Raw genomic sequence first — 14,339 nt, 5'->3', positions numbered from 1 at the left:
GGTATCGTGGGACTCGAGTTCCTTTTTAGCCGAGTCGAGAAAACTATTCGTATCAACTGCTACCACTATCCTTTCTTTTGGAAGAATGCTTGGTGATTCTTTTATCTGATCATCATCTCTTTTACATACTAAGCGGGAAAGGGTGTCTGATAGTAATTGTTTATTCCCTGGTCGATAAGTGATTATGAAATCAAATTCACTGAAGAATTGTAACCACCGCATTTGCCTTGGTGTGAAAGCTTTTACTGTGGAATAGAATTGTAGGTTTTTATGATCAGAATAGACCGTTATTGTATGTTTGGCCCCTAATAAATGGTGCCTCCATTTCTGAAAAACATCTTTGATTGCCAATAGTTCGCGTTCGGCTATTGTGTAATTCTGTTCAGCCTCTAGCAATTTTCTTGAATGGAAAGCTACCGGGTGTAAGTGGCATGAGTCAGGATTTTTTTGTAGGAGGACACCACCGAGTGCTGTTTGAGAAGCGTCTGCCTCAACAAAAAACGGTCTGTCAGGGTCTGGATGCACCAAAATGGGTGCAGAAGTGAATGCCTTTTTTAACAAAAGGATCACGTTATTTGCCTCCTCAGTCCAGTGAAAGGATTTTCCCTTTTTTAGTAGTTGTGTGATGGGTGCCACTATTTTGGAAAAGTGTGCAATGAATCGTCTGTAGAAATTTGCGAACCCCAAGATTCGTTGTGTGTCTTTAACAGACTTTGGTGTTGGCCAATTGAGAATAGCGTCCACTTTCTTTGGATCCCTAAGGTTCCCATTTGGGGATAAGCAATACCCCAGAAACTCCACTGTAGTTTTGTTGAATTCACACTTTTCTTGTTTCACGAATAAAGAATGTTCTCTTAATCTTTGAAGGACTGAACGAACATGTTGTGTGTGGTCTGCTGTATTTTTAGAGTATATCAAGATGTCGTCTATGTATACTATACAGCAGACGTCCAGTAGATCATGTAAGACTTCGTTTATGAAATACTGGAATGCTGCTGGAGCATTACAGAGACCAAACGGCATGACCGTATATTCGAAAAGACCAAACTTAGTGCGGAAGGCGGTCTTCCACTCGTCTCCTTCTTTTACACGAATCAAGTGGTAAGCCCCTCTGAGATCTAGCTTAGTATATATGCTGGAGCCTTTGACCTGATTAAGTAATACTGGAATGAGAGGCAATGGGTACATGTTTTTGATTGTCGCCTTGTTGACAGCGCGATAATCAATGCAAGCCCTCAAATCGCCCATCTTCTTCGCTACGAAGAAAAGCGGCGATGAAACTGGTGAGGTTGAATGTCGAATGAACCCCAGCTCTAATAATTCGTCCAAATATTTTCTCAGGTACTCATTTTCTGGTTCAGTCAGAGAGAGCGTAGATTCTGCTACACGGTAGTACTGCTCCGGGAACCAAGTCAATTCGACAATCATAAACCCTGTAAGGTGGAAGTTTGGTGGCTTTTACCGGGTCAAAGACATCAGAGAAGTCATGGTAATTAGTAGGAAGACTACTGGCTTCAGGAGTCGATGTGGCACAAAACAAAGGCATTACCGGGTCTTTGGTTTCCTGATAGCAGTGTAACTTACAATGAGGGGAGTCCAGAGTAATGGTCCTTTTTTGCCAATCTATTTTGGGGTTGTGTAATTCCAACCAAGGAATTCCCAAAATAACCCCAAAGGTGGGAGTATCAATTAGATCAAACACTCTATGTTCTGTATGACCGTTGTCAGCTACTATAGTCAAAGGTTCTGTATGGAACCAAATCAGACCAGAAGACAGTGCAGATCCATCTACTGCCCTTACTGGCTCTGGTTCTTTCTTAGGGACTTGTACTAGATGTAACCTGCAAGCAAGTTCTAAATCAAATAAGTTTCCTGTGGCACCAGAATCAAGAAGCACTAGTATACTATGCCTTAGTTGAGTGGATAGGATAAATATCACCCTTATTGTGAAATGTTTAGGGACACAAGAATCTACATTGGTGGCGTAGTGAGAGATCTTTGCTGAAACAACAATTCTCGGGGAATCGATCTCGTCTTTCTCCGAGGAACCTAGTTTTCCGACTGCGAATGAGAAACTGAATCTATCACTAAGGCCTTTTTTTTGCAGGTTTTACTGAACAATCTTTAGCGAAATGTCCGGGCTTTCCACAATATAGGCACAGATTCCCTTTGCACCTTCTTTCTTTTTCTTCATTTGTCAAAGGCCCTTTGATACCTCCGATTTGCATGGGTTCTACTGGGGAGGATTTGTCCTCAGTTTCTTTCTTATCAGTTCTAAAATGTAAATTTCTTATGTCTCCTCTGGGTCTTTCGTTCCTACGTTCTCCTAATCTGTGATCTAACTTTACCACTAAATGTTGAAATTCAGCGAAATCATCAGGCAGGTTCACAATATGAGCTAACGTATCTTTCAGATCGTCTTTTAGCCCCCTATAAAATAAAGAGAGTCTTTTTCCCTTGGGCCAACGTGTCTCGGCTAGGAGCCTGTTAAACGTAGTGACATAGGAGATTAAATCCTTTGAACCTTGCCGAACATTTAAAAGCTCGTTATCTGATGCCTGGATAAACACGTGTTTAGCAAATAAATTGGACATAGCAGCCTTAAAGTCATTTAAATTATGTAGAAGAGGATCATTAACGTCAAACAAGGGCGTGGCCCAGTTTGCAGCTACCCCCCTAAATAGGAAATGATGAAGGCAACCTTGGCTGTGTCATTGGTAAAGACCTGAGGTGCAATTGGCATTGACTTATAAAGGTAGTATACTTGCTGCTATCTCCAGTAAATCTTTCGGGATTGGCTAAAGGGACAGGATTAGGAGTGACTACAGTGACCTGTGCAGGAGACTCAGAAGACTGGTTATTAGGGGAACATGTCTGATATGTAGTGGTGCCAAATTTGGGAGAAGCTATGATTGGTTTCCTCTCCCCGGATGTGTCCCTCCATGTGGTAAACCCTACTCTTGTTTTGTCCAATTCCTGTCAAAGAGACTGATTTTCCATTCTCAACTCCTCCATTTCCTCATTTAGTTTGTGTACTAACTGAGTGAGCTGAGGGACATCCATGGGAATGAGACAATGGAATCAAGAGGAAACAAGGTGTGGCTTCGTCTTCTGTTGCGCAATCACACCAGACGCTCCAGTTGTTTCCTTCTTGATGCCGTTAAGTCCCAACTCCCTCTTGAACTAGTAACTCAGCAAGGATTGTGGGTACACTTGCCAAATAACTCGTTCTCAAGGGAAAGGGGAAGAGGATAGAGAAAGAAACAAACACTGGTCTTCATCCAGTCGCAGTTTCTCTTGGAAGTGTTCCAGACCGGTTTGTATCTTGGTTGCTTGCACGTGATTTCTGAAGTTACACAAAACATACAATGACTTCTGAATTCCCCAAAACCTGCTTCACAATTGCAGTACTATTAACATGTGCGCAACTAACTGTACCAACCATTTAAAGACCTGCGCTAGAAGATGCTAGTGTAATGCACACCTCTAATATAGTTCGGCTTATTTAACACATAAGCGGTTTGTGTTTCTTTCAGCTTATTCGGTTCATAAGCTAATAGCACACTTAGGTTTGTAACTCACAGGCTCGATTGAACCCCCAACATAGATATCAACCCCCAATATAGATATCAAAACTATATCCTAGACTATGCTCAACGTTGGATTGTCTTGGGCTTGTTTACAGACTATATCATATAATTATGCACAATACAAATATGTACACTTTGCGCAAATAGTCTTTTAAAATGTAGCGCTTCCTATTTAAAGTCAGTGTTCCGTGTTGCTAGGCAACCGTTAATCTTACTGTCCTATCTTTTTCAGGGTCCGAGTTCCTGTGGGAGGGGCCTACAAGTCTTCCGGAAGATCGTCGAGATGTCTGCCGATAGACTGGAGACTCCGAGGGGAAGCGTCCTGGGGCGAAGAAACGTAACCGAAGCACAAGGTGAGGAGCGGGGAAGCGGGAGGTTTGAGGAAGCGGGGCGGAGGAGGATTGAGAGAGGAAGCGGGCAGGGATCGCAGACCGGGCAACAGGATCAAAGGCTACGCCGGCAGAAGCTGGGTTGGAGCGCTTGTCGTGAAGAGATGCAAAGAGACGAAGCATCGCCACGACTGCAAGCGCTCCTTTTATGCGTTCGGCAGGCTTCAGTTGGGCATTTGCATAACACACACGTGGAGCCCAAACACGTGTTACAGACCCAGAACATTGCTACGTGGAATCTTAACAAGCATTGGTACGAACAAATGCTAGCATCAAGGAAACAGGCATGAACCATTAAACCCACACTTGTGTTAAACAAATATTGCGCTGTTGACAGCATGAGCTTGTGTTCCCCTAACAGGGAGAGGGAAACAGAGAGAGGGGGAGACAGAGAGAGAGGGAGACAGATAGAGAGTGAGACAGAGTGAGTGAGACAGAGAGACAGAGGGAGAGAGAGGTAGAGAGAGGGAGGAAGAGGGGGGGAGAGAGGGAGGGAGACAGAGAGAGAGACTGAAAAAGGAGAGATGTGTGTAGGCCGGGTCTGGTGGCTCAGTGGACGAAGGCGTCCGCTGGAAGGACCAGTGATCAACCTCATGGTACCAGTTTTTTTTGTTGCTCTAGCCCCGCCCCCTCCCCCACTCACCCCGCCCCCACCGGTGCAGCCCTCGGACACAACACTGTAAATTTGGCCCCTGAGAGAAAGTTTGTGAGAACACATGATCTAGACAGTCACAGCATGATGTGCCAGGGAGACCGGTAGGTGGTAGGTCCGGCCTAAACGCAATTGACTGACTAAATGGGGTTTTAATTCAGAATACCTTTACCATCCCGGTAGGAGCCGGATGCAGGGAGTTTAATTCTATCCCTATCTTCCCCCATATAGAAGGATCAAACAGCGAGAGACCTATTGCTGACCAGGCACGGGCCCTTACCTGTACCTTAGACAGTAAAGACCCCGCGGAAGGGTCCAATTTGAAAGTCCTCGAATTTCTTTCCTGGAATATAGCGGGGCTTCAGAAGAAACGACTCCTCCCTGAGTGGAATGAGTTCATCGAAAAGTTCAATGTGTGCCTATTCCAAGAATCTTGGAGCCTAACACCTCTATACAAACCTGGCTTTACCACGTATTTTATCTCAGCAATAAGTTCAGGCAAGGGTCGTCCCTCTGGGGGATTGCACATCTGTATTAATATCTCGCTAAATTCGTCGATCGTCACACACACCTCCTCGTCACGAGAGACATTCTTCATCTGACCATTAGTGGGCCAGCTAATAGCACAACTGTTGAGCTATTTAATATATATGCTAGAGGTTCTCCTGCGCCCAAACATCAGCAACCATAGCAGCACAGGAGTGGGAGTTATCCCGCACTCCGCCTCATTTAACCACCATAGTAGCCGGGGACTTCAACTGCACATTTGAACCTCTGAGCGGGGAGGACCTCTTGGGAACAAACAAAGAAGATGCTAAATGGGCTATTCCGACCCTTACTATTGCTCCTATAAAGAAGTGGTCACAGAGGGCCATGCAAATTAATGCCCTGACGCTGGAATACAATTTAAGAGCGGTAAACGGAAGGACATGCTCGGACCAGAGCAGGGAAAATACTTTTAACAGGATGAGCTCTCCGTCCCAAATAGATGACATACTTGTAGATGTGCGATTCTGGGGGGGCATCGTGGATATGGTTGTGAAACATTCTCTGGATAGCGACCATAATCCTTTATGTATGCAAATCAATAACGATTGGTCACCCTCCGCGACAAAGGCACCAACCCCTTCTCTAATGTCGACAAGAGAGGTAACCCCCTCCAACTGCAATAGGCGCCTTAAATAGCACAAATTATCTCAGCAAGAATGTAAACTCCAAAACATTAGGGAACTTCTTAATTTAAAGATTAAGGAGACTGAAACGATCCACTGTGAAGCGGAGAACTTACCATCTTTTTCTCTGTTTTATTGAGAAACTTTATGATAAGATTGGCTCCTTTTTTATCATAGATGGGAACAGGGCACGAAAGAGATGTTCAGCAAGGCCCACAAACCCATGGTACTCACCGGCTTGTAGGGAGAAGAGGCAGGCCTTAGCGTTAGCTGTCAGAAAGAAAGACTCCCTGGCAATCAGAGCAGAAATAAAGGCGTACTCCAGGGCATTAGAGGAGGCAAAACAAAATTGGGATGTGGCACACTGGCAGGAGCTTAAACACGCCTCCAAACAAAAGAACTCTACCCTATTCTGGGAGCTAATTAATAGTGGGAAAAGAAAGGGATCTGACCCAATCCCGAGCCACATGACAGGGCAACAATGGCAGGATCACTTCTCCAACCTTTATTTGGGAGACGAAGGCCGCCTGTGCTCCCAGACTGAGATTCACACAACTACCCCTGATGCCTCCTTGCTACCTGACTGTTTTGATCTATATGAGGTGGACCTAGCAATAAGCTGCATCTCTCCGGGTAAGGCTGCCGGACCTGACGGCCTTCCAGGTGATTTGCTTCTCCATAACCCGAAGCCTTGGGCTCATTTTATTTTTCTGTTAATGAATTTGATAGATAGGGGGTCTGGTGTCCCTGAGTCATGGAAAAGTGCAGAGGTTGTACCAATTTACAAAAAGGGAAATAGGGAAGACCCTGCCAACTACAGCCCGATTAGTTTAATTGATGTGATTCAGAAGGTGGTTGGTAGGGTCCTCCTTATGAGGCTGAGGTCCTGGATGGAGGATGGGAATATCCTCTCTCACTATCAAGCAGGCTTTAGACAGAAGGTGGGCACGAATGTATGACGTTACAACGAATTCCGTTGCAACGCATGCCTTTACCACGCATGCGTAACAACGGAATTTGTTTACCACGCATAACATTTACCTCGATTGCTTGTGTGGTGACGTCATACGTCGTTAAGAGAAAGCGGAAGTTTATTTTCCGTTTTCTCTTAAACTACGCTAATTAAATACATAACCCGACGTGACTTCAGGTGAGTTTTTTTTGGGGGGGAGAGACCCCCCCAAGCCCCCCTTTTTTTACTTTTTACCTTTACCACATATACCTTTACTACAAACCTCGTAGTAAAGGTATGCGTGGTAAAGGCTTTCGTGGTAACCACGCATGCGTTGTACTGCATGCGTGGTTAACGATTTCGTGGAAACGGCTTCGTTGTAATGGCCGTTTCCCGGTGGGCACGATAGACCAGGTGTTCAGATTTTTCATGATCCACTGGAAAGCAGTGGTGATTGGGAAAGGTAGTTTGTATTTGGCGTTCATAGATCTGAAGACCGCAATCGATCTCGCGCCAAGCTTTGGCAGGTCCTGCATGAACTGGGTATCTCCCCTCAGATGCTCAATTTTATCAAACGTCTCCATGAGGACAACTTTGCCAGAATAAGGTGGGGCTCTCAGGGGCAGCTGACGGAGAGGGTCGTTTTGAACAGGGGGTTGCGCCAGGGTTGCATCCTGGCCCGACCCTGTTCTCTTTATTTATGAACGGGGTGGTAGATCATCTTAGAGCGGTACTAGCTGACGCTCCAATTCTGGCCTGGGAGAAAACCCCCACCCTCCTGTTCGCCGACGACACCCTCCTGATTTCCAAAACACCGGGCGTCCTTCAGCAACTTTTAAACAGGTTTAGCCTTTTTTGCGACTCTCGGGGGTTGACAATAAATACAAGCAACCCACCGAAACGCTTCAGAAATGGCATGACCCTTAATGACGTTCCACTTGACACCATTGAGTCTTTTGACTCTGGGAATACGCGTCGTAAAAGGGATGAAATGGAGCTCTCATATGGCCAAGATGCTCCTTAGCCATAAACGGGTGTCCGGGGCCATCAAAAGAGAGCGGCATCTGTCCGTAAGCAGGCCAGTTGCCCCCGCCCTAGTGGTCTATGATGGTAAAGCGCTACCCTCTGCCCTATACGGGGCCGAGTTATAGGGCTTCGAGAACACCACTGAACTGGTAAGATCCGAAAATAAGTTCTTTAGCGATCTCGTCTCTCTTCCAACCTCCACCCCGCTGAAGCCCCTATACCAGGACTTGGGAAGACGTTCCATCAAGGATATTGTACGTCTGCGCCCCTACTCTTTTGGGCATGCAAAGGAAGGACCCCTGAGCTGTCCAATTATGCTGTTGCCCTTAGCGAATTGATAATAGCTGACATAGGAAATAGGGTCAAATGGATCCTCAACCTCGGACAGCTTTGTATTGATATTGGGTTTGGGGAGGCTTGGGCTAGTCCGACTCCGCCATTCAAGCAGGACCTTAAAAGTGCCTACTGGCAATGGGTACAGGCAGAAGAGATGTGCAATCCCAAAATGGGGAAACTCACTGAGATGTTCCTTGAGCATAAACCCACTTGCAAATTAGAATCCTTTCTTGATTTTATTCAAACACCCAGGGATAGGGCACTTTATCTGAAAATGAGATTAGGGACTCTCCCGCTAAACAAGGTGACAGCAACCTGGAGGCTGGAACCGGCATAAATCTCCATCGGTTCCCTGCCCAGCTGTGCAGTCCCAAATGAGTCCATTGCCCATTTCTTCTTTGCGTGCCCGGGGTACAGGATGGCTAGAGCCAAGTGGCTCAAACCAGTCTGTAAAATGCTTGGCTCCAAGAACTACTGGGTGGCATTGCGCATCTTAAAGACTGACACCTCCTCCCCTACTCTGGTCTGTGGTGTGGCAAAATTTTTGGGTTGCGCATGGCTAACAAGAACAAAGCTCTTAGCGAGAAATAGCTGCCCAGCAGCCCATGCACGTCACTTGATGTACTTACCTTGATCATTGTTTTCTACGTTATTTTATGGAACTTTTTAACCAAATTTTAATTGTAAATATATGATGTATAGTCGGTTTTATCTATTACATTGCATATATGTTTTATATATATGAACTTTGGATGTATATGCTTTTATGATAAATTTTATCAAATCAAGCTTATTACTACTGTTAAATGGGTTACCACCTACTTGAAGTAGGTGGAAAAATGTGAATCTTTTGCAACCTTACGTCTGTTCCAAAACATTCACCATACCACTGCGATTCGGTATTAGGAATGGACGCACTAAACACGCCCCTTACTAATACCAAGTCGCAAACCCAATTTGCATTTCAGTGATAGATTACTAAATTTCAAATTGGGCCTTTGTACATTAAAAATTGTTGTCTGGAGGAGGCAATCGTATTCTGTGATTGGGGAAGTTTGCGACCTCACAAAAGGTTTGTACACCTGGCCCTCAGTGGTTACACAAGCAGCTCTTCTGTTTAAAGGTTCATTGTCATAGACAAGGTTACCTTGAAAAGAATGTAAGATCGTACGTGAGAGACTGATACGAAACCGACATGGCCATTCCTGTCCTACACTGGCTCCTGCCCTACACAAAGAATGAGATTGCATTAGCATTCCTGGGGAAAGTAGCCACCTCCGGCATATAATATCTCGGATGGAAGCAGCTAGTTTGGCCAGTCAAAGGCCGGCACATTGCAGGGTCCATAACTGGACCAGTGTTCTTCTTTGGCTGAGAGCCTGAATTATTGTGAGCGACCATGAGAAACGTATTCAGTTAAATCATGGCCGCTGTTGTATTTACTCTTGTTAAAGGTTGAATTTGCTCTTGTTAATGTGACTAACTAAAGTTAACTTACAGTATTTACCTTTCTCCTGTCATTATAGTTCTCTAGAGTTCTTCCAGAGGACATCTAATTGTTTGAAAGGCAACTAACCTCTGCATTATGGGCAGAACATTCTGCAAAATCTAGACTCTAAATTGGTAAAACTGCAGCATTGCGCTGATTCAAAATTGAAAAAATCAGAGCAAACTAGGGAATTTGAAGACTCTCTGAGACCGCTACCATCTTACTCAAAGGCAAAATTTGAGAGACATTGGTGTGACACAATTTGCAACAGCAACAAACCGGATAGAGATACCAAGCTACGGTTCACCTAACATAACCCTCTGCAGACCAATGTTGACAAGTGTTGCGATGTCTCACTGTCCAATATTGCCTACAGCATGAGAGAAAAAAAACCTATCAAACCCCGTGAAAAAGCCTGAGCTTGTAGTGGTAGGTTCACCGCCCACCTCAACAAAGAATCTATTGCGTTAGGCAAACAAATCTGCAAATACAATGGCAACACGCAACAGACAGAAAGTCAAGGACACTAGCCACACAATGATAAATTGAAAAAAACATTTGTCATATATTTAAAGAAACAATCACATTCATACACTGATCGTGTTGAAAGCTGTGATCCAACATCTTCAGAGGAGCGTGAGATTGGATCACCCCAAGCCCCACCCACCTCCATCAAGATCTACTAGTTGAGATCGAAAAAGCATTAACTTTAATCATGAACACAATCAACAAGACCCCATAATGGGGAGTAAGAGCCAAAGCAACAGACAGAAGAGTGACAGGGACCTCCTGTAACTAAATGCATTCCAATCTGCCAGGTACTGCAAGGCATCCTTTTTATAAGACACAAGAAAACTACAAAAACAGTGCAAAACATCTCCATCAAAACACCCCAGCTCTACTCCCGCTCTATCAGTCCATCAAATTGCGCTCCCTAAATCTGTGGAAGGGCCCTCTCCTCGTCCCCTGCACATGGATAGGCCTCTCCTCATCCCCTGCACATTGATAGGCCTCTCCTCATCCCCTGCACATGGATAGGCCTCTCCTCATCCCCTGCACATGGATAGGCCTCTCTTCATCCCCTGCACATGGATAGGCCTCTCCTCATCCCCTGCACATGGATAGGCCTCTCCTCATCCCCTGCACATGGATAGGCCTCTCCTCGTCCCCTGCACATGGATAGGCCTCTCCTCATCCCCTGCACATGGATAGGCCTCTCCTCGTCCCCTGCACATGGATAGGCCTCTCCTCATCCCCTGCACATGGATAGGCCTCTCCTCATCCCCTGCACATGGATAGGCCTCACTTGTGCATGTCCTCAAGCTTCTGAGGGCAGGAGTACCTCAAGCACCCAGCAAGATTAGCACACCAAACCTTTTTGCTCTGACAGCTCCAAATTATCCTTTCCATTCTCCACTATCCTGTCAGTGGTTTCCTTTTTTGCCTCACACAAGGGCCAGGCCACTATTGTCCCCAGTGCATTCTTCATTGCTGCCATATGTTTTCCCACTTATAGGGGCGGCCCCTCCACTCATAGACCTGCTGTTCCACCACCATGCACCCATCCATGTCTGTTTACCCAGAGGTCAAATGTTGAGGCATATCAGATCCTTATTTCTTGCCCACATTCCTTTTTGCTGTTATCAGCCCCATGGTGGTGAGAGTTCTGTGTGTGTGGGGTGTGTTCAATCTCTACAAATGTTGAGTACCTCTAGCCTGGGAGACATTTTTCCCTGGGATCCAGTGACATCGCTCTGGCACGCCCATGCAGCCTTCAGTAGCCAGTTAGCCTTTGGCAGCCCCATAGTGCATGAAGAAAGGTTCCCAATCAGCTGCATCTTCTGGGACAGAGATCTGACCCTATTTTCCCCCATCTTACACAACCGAGATTTTGTTTAGTAGGATGTATGTAGAAAGAGCAACTGAACCAGGCTCAAGCTAGCCCAGATCACTACTCCCAGCGCCCTCTTTAGCTTCTTTACGGCATTTCAGTAATTGTTGAGCAGCTGTAAGTAAGTGAGATGGTTTCTTGGTAAGGGGTTCTGACAGCAGGGTGGTCTTTCAGCGGTGGCGCCTTTGCAACCTATGCTCCCACCACTATGTGAGTCAACATAGTATGGTGTGTCTGGAACTAGAAAAAGACCTCCATCTCAGCCATCTGGCAGTCCTCCCAAAGGACAACCCTGGTGTATCAGCCTCCCATCTCGGCACAAGCTCCCAATTTTCGGATTCATGTCTAGTCCCATCCCTCAGATCTCTGCGTTTTCTGCACTTCAGCCTGTGCCACACTGTCCCATATCAGTGTTTGATTCACTAATGCCTTCTCCCATACACTTATCTAGTGGTCTCCTTCCGTGATCGAATCATGGACTTGGTATGACACTTTAGTTCTGCCGTTGTCTTGGGTCCATACAAAGCTGTTGGGTAGCTCTATTTCCCAGAATCACTGTATCTATTTTTAGGAATGGCTCATTGCAATGCAGAATAGTATTCCAAGCTCTTTATTAGCAGATCTAATGTATTTACTTCTCACATTAACAATGTCCTTTAGGTGGGAGGACCCACGCTTAACTATAATGTTGCTGGGGCAGACACCAGATGCTTCCCGTGGTGCTCTTACTCGATGTGCCTGGATTATGGGAATCTTATGTGGTGGGCCCTCTTTGAGTACAATTTGGAAAAGAGACTTATGGTACAGGATGATGCTCATCACATTCCTCTGTTACGAAACATTCCGGATCACCACATTATCTCACCGTGATCCGTTTTCCGAATCTTTCAATTTTCCCAGAGCGCCTTGATTTCTTCAACCTTATTAGATAGGGAACCCAGTATGTTCTTAACCTCTTTGCTCATGGCAAGTATGTTATCTTCGTTGTTTGCCACTAGGTCACCTATGCCTCTATTTCATTAGTCACTCACGACCTTGATCTTATACCCACTCTTTCCAACAAGTCAAGTAGGTATGTCCTCGCCGGAGTCTTGAAGACCTTAACCTTTGACCCCCCTCTTTCCCACCCGTCAGATAGGTATGTCCCTAGGAATGTTAAAGACCTTGACCTTTGACCCCCCTCTTTCCAACATGTCAAGTAGCTATTGCCCTCGCCTGAGTGTTGAAGGCCTTGAACTTTGACCCCCTCTTTCCCAAGCGTCAAGTAGGTATGTCCTCTCTGGAATGTTAAAGACCTTGACCCTTGACCCCCCTCTTTCCCACGCGTCAGGTAGGTATGTCCTCTCCGGAGTGTTGAAGACCTTGACCTTTGAACCCCTCTTTCCCACGCGTCAGGTAGGTATGTCCTTGCCAGAGTGTTGAAGACCTTCACCTTTGACCCCCTCCTTCCCATGCAACAGGTAGGTATGTCCTCGCCGGACTGTTGAAAACCTGGACCTTTGACCCCTGTTTCCCATGCTTCAGGTAGGTATGTCCTCTCCGGAGTGCTAAAGACCTTGACCTTTGACTCGCTCTCTCCCAAGCGTCAGGTAGGTATGTCCTCGCCCGAAATTCGAAGACCTTGGCCTTTGCACACACTTTCCCATGCGTCAGGTTGGTATGTCCTCGCTGGAGTATCGAAGACCTTGGCCTTTGATCCACTCTTTCCCATGCTTCAGTTAGGTATGTCATCGCTGGAGTGAAGACCTTGACCTTTGACCCCTCTTTCCAACGCGTCAGGTAGGTAAGTCCTCTCTGGAGTGTCGAATACCTTTACCTATGACCCCCTCTTTCCCACGTGTGAGGTACGTATGTCCTCGCCAGAGGGTCGAAGACCTAGACCTTTGACCCACTCTTTCCCACGCGTCATGCAGGTATGTCCTCGCAAGAATGTTGAAGACCTTGACCTTTGAACAACTCTTTTCAGCACTTTCCGGTAGGTATGTCCTCTCCTTAGTGTCGTAGACCTTGACCTTTGACCTTCTTTTTCCAACACATCAGATAGGTATGTCCTCACCGGCGTGTTGACTACCTTGACCTTTGACCCCCTCTTTCCCACGCGTCAGGTCGGTATGTCCTAGCCGGAGTGTCAAAGCCCTTGACCCTTGACCCACTCTTTCCCACGCGTCAGGTAGGTATGTCCTCGCAGGAGTGTCGAAGACCATGACCTTTGAACCACTCTTTCCAACACTTTCCGGTAGGTATGTCCTCACCAGAGTGTTGAGGGCCTTGAACTTTGACCCCCTCTTTCCCACACGTCAGGTAGGTATGCCCTCGCTGGAGTGTTGAAGACCATGACCTTTGACCTCTCTTTCCCGACCTTCACCTTTTACCCCCTTTTTCCCACACGTCAGGTAGATATGTCCTCTCTGGAGCATTGAAGACCTTGACCCGCTCTTTCCCACGCGTCAGGTAGGTATGTCCTCGCTGGAGTGTCGAAGACCTTGATCTTTGACCCCCTCTTTCCCACTCGTCAGGTTGGTATGTCCTAGCAGGAGTGTCGACGACCTTGACCTCGACCTTTTACCCACTTTTTCCAACACTTTCCGGTAGGTATGTCCTCACCAGAGTGTTGAAGACCTTGACCTTTGACCCCCTCTTTCCCACGCGTCACGTATGTATATCCTCTCCAGAGTGTTGAAGACCTTGACCTTCGACCCCCTCTTTCCAACGCGTCAGGTAGGGATATCCTCTCCAGAGTGTTGAAGGCCGTGACCCTCTCTTTCCCACACGTCAGGTAGGTATGTCCTCACCGGAGTGTCGAAGACCTTGACATTTGACTCTCTCTTTCCCACGCGTCAGA

This window comes from Lissotriton helveticus, chromosome 3_1, assembly GCF_964261635.1.
Source record: "Lissotriton helveticus chromosome 3_1, aLisHel1.1, whole genome shotgun sequence".
In the NCBI taxonomy this organism is placed as follows: Eukaryota; Metazoa; Chordata; class Amphibia; order Caudata; family Salamandridae; genus Lissotriton; species Lissotriton helveticus.
The sequence above is the reverse complement of the archived record's forward strand: the minus strand, read 5'-3'. Positions refer to the sequence as shown.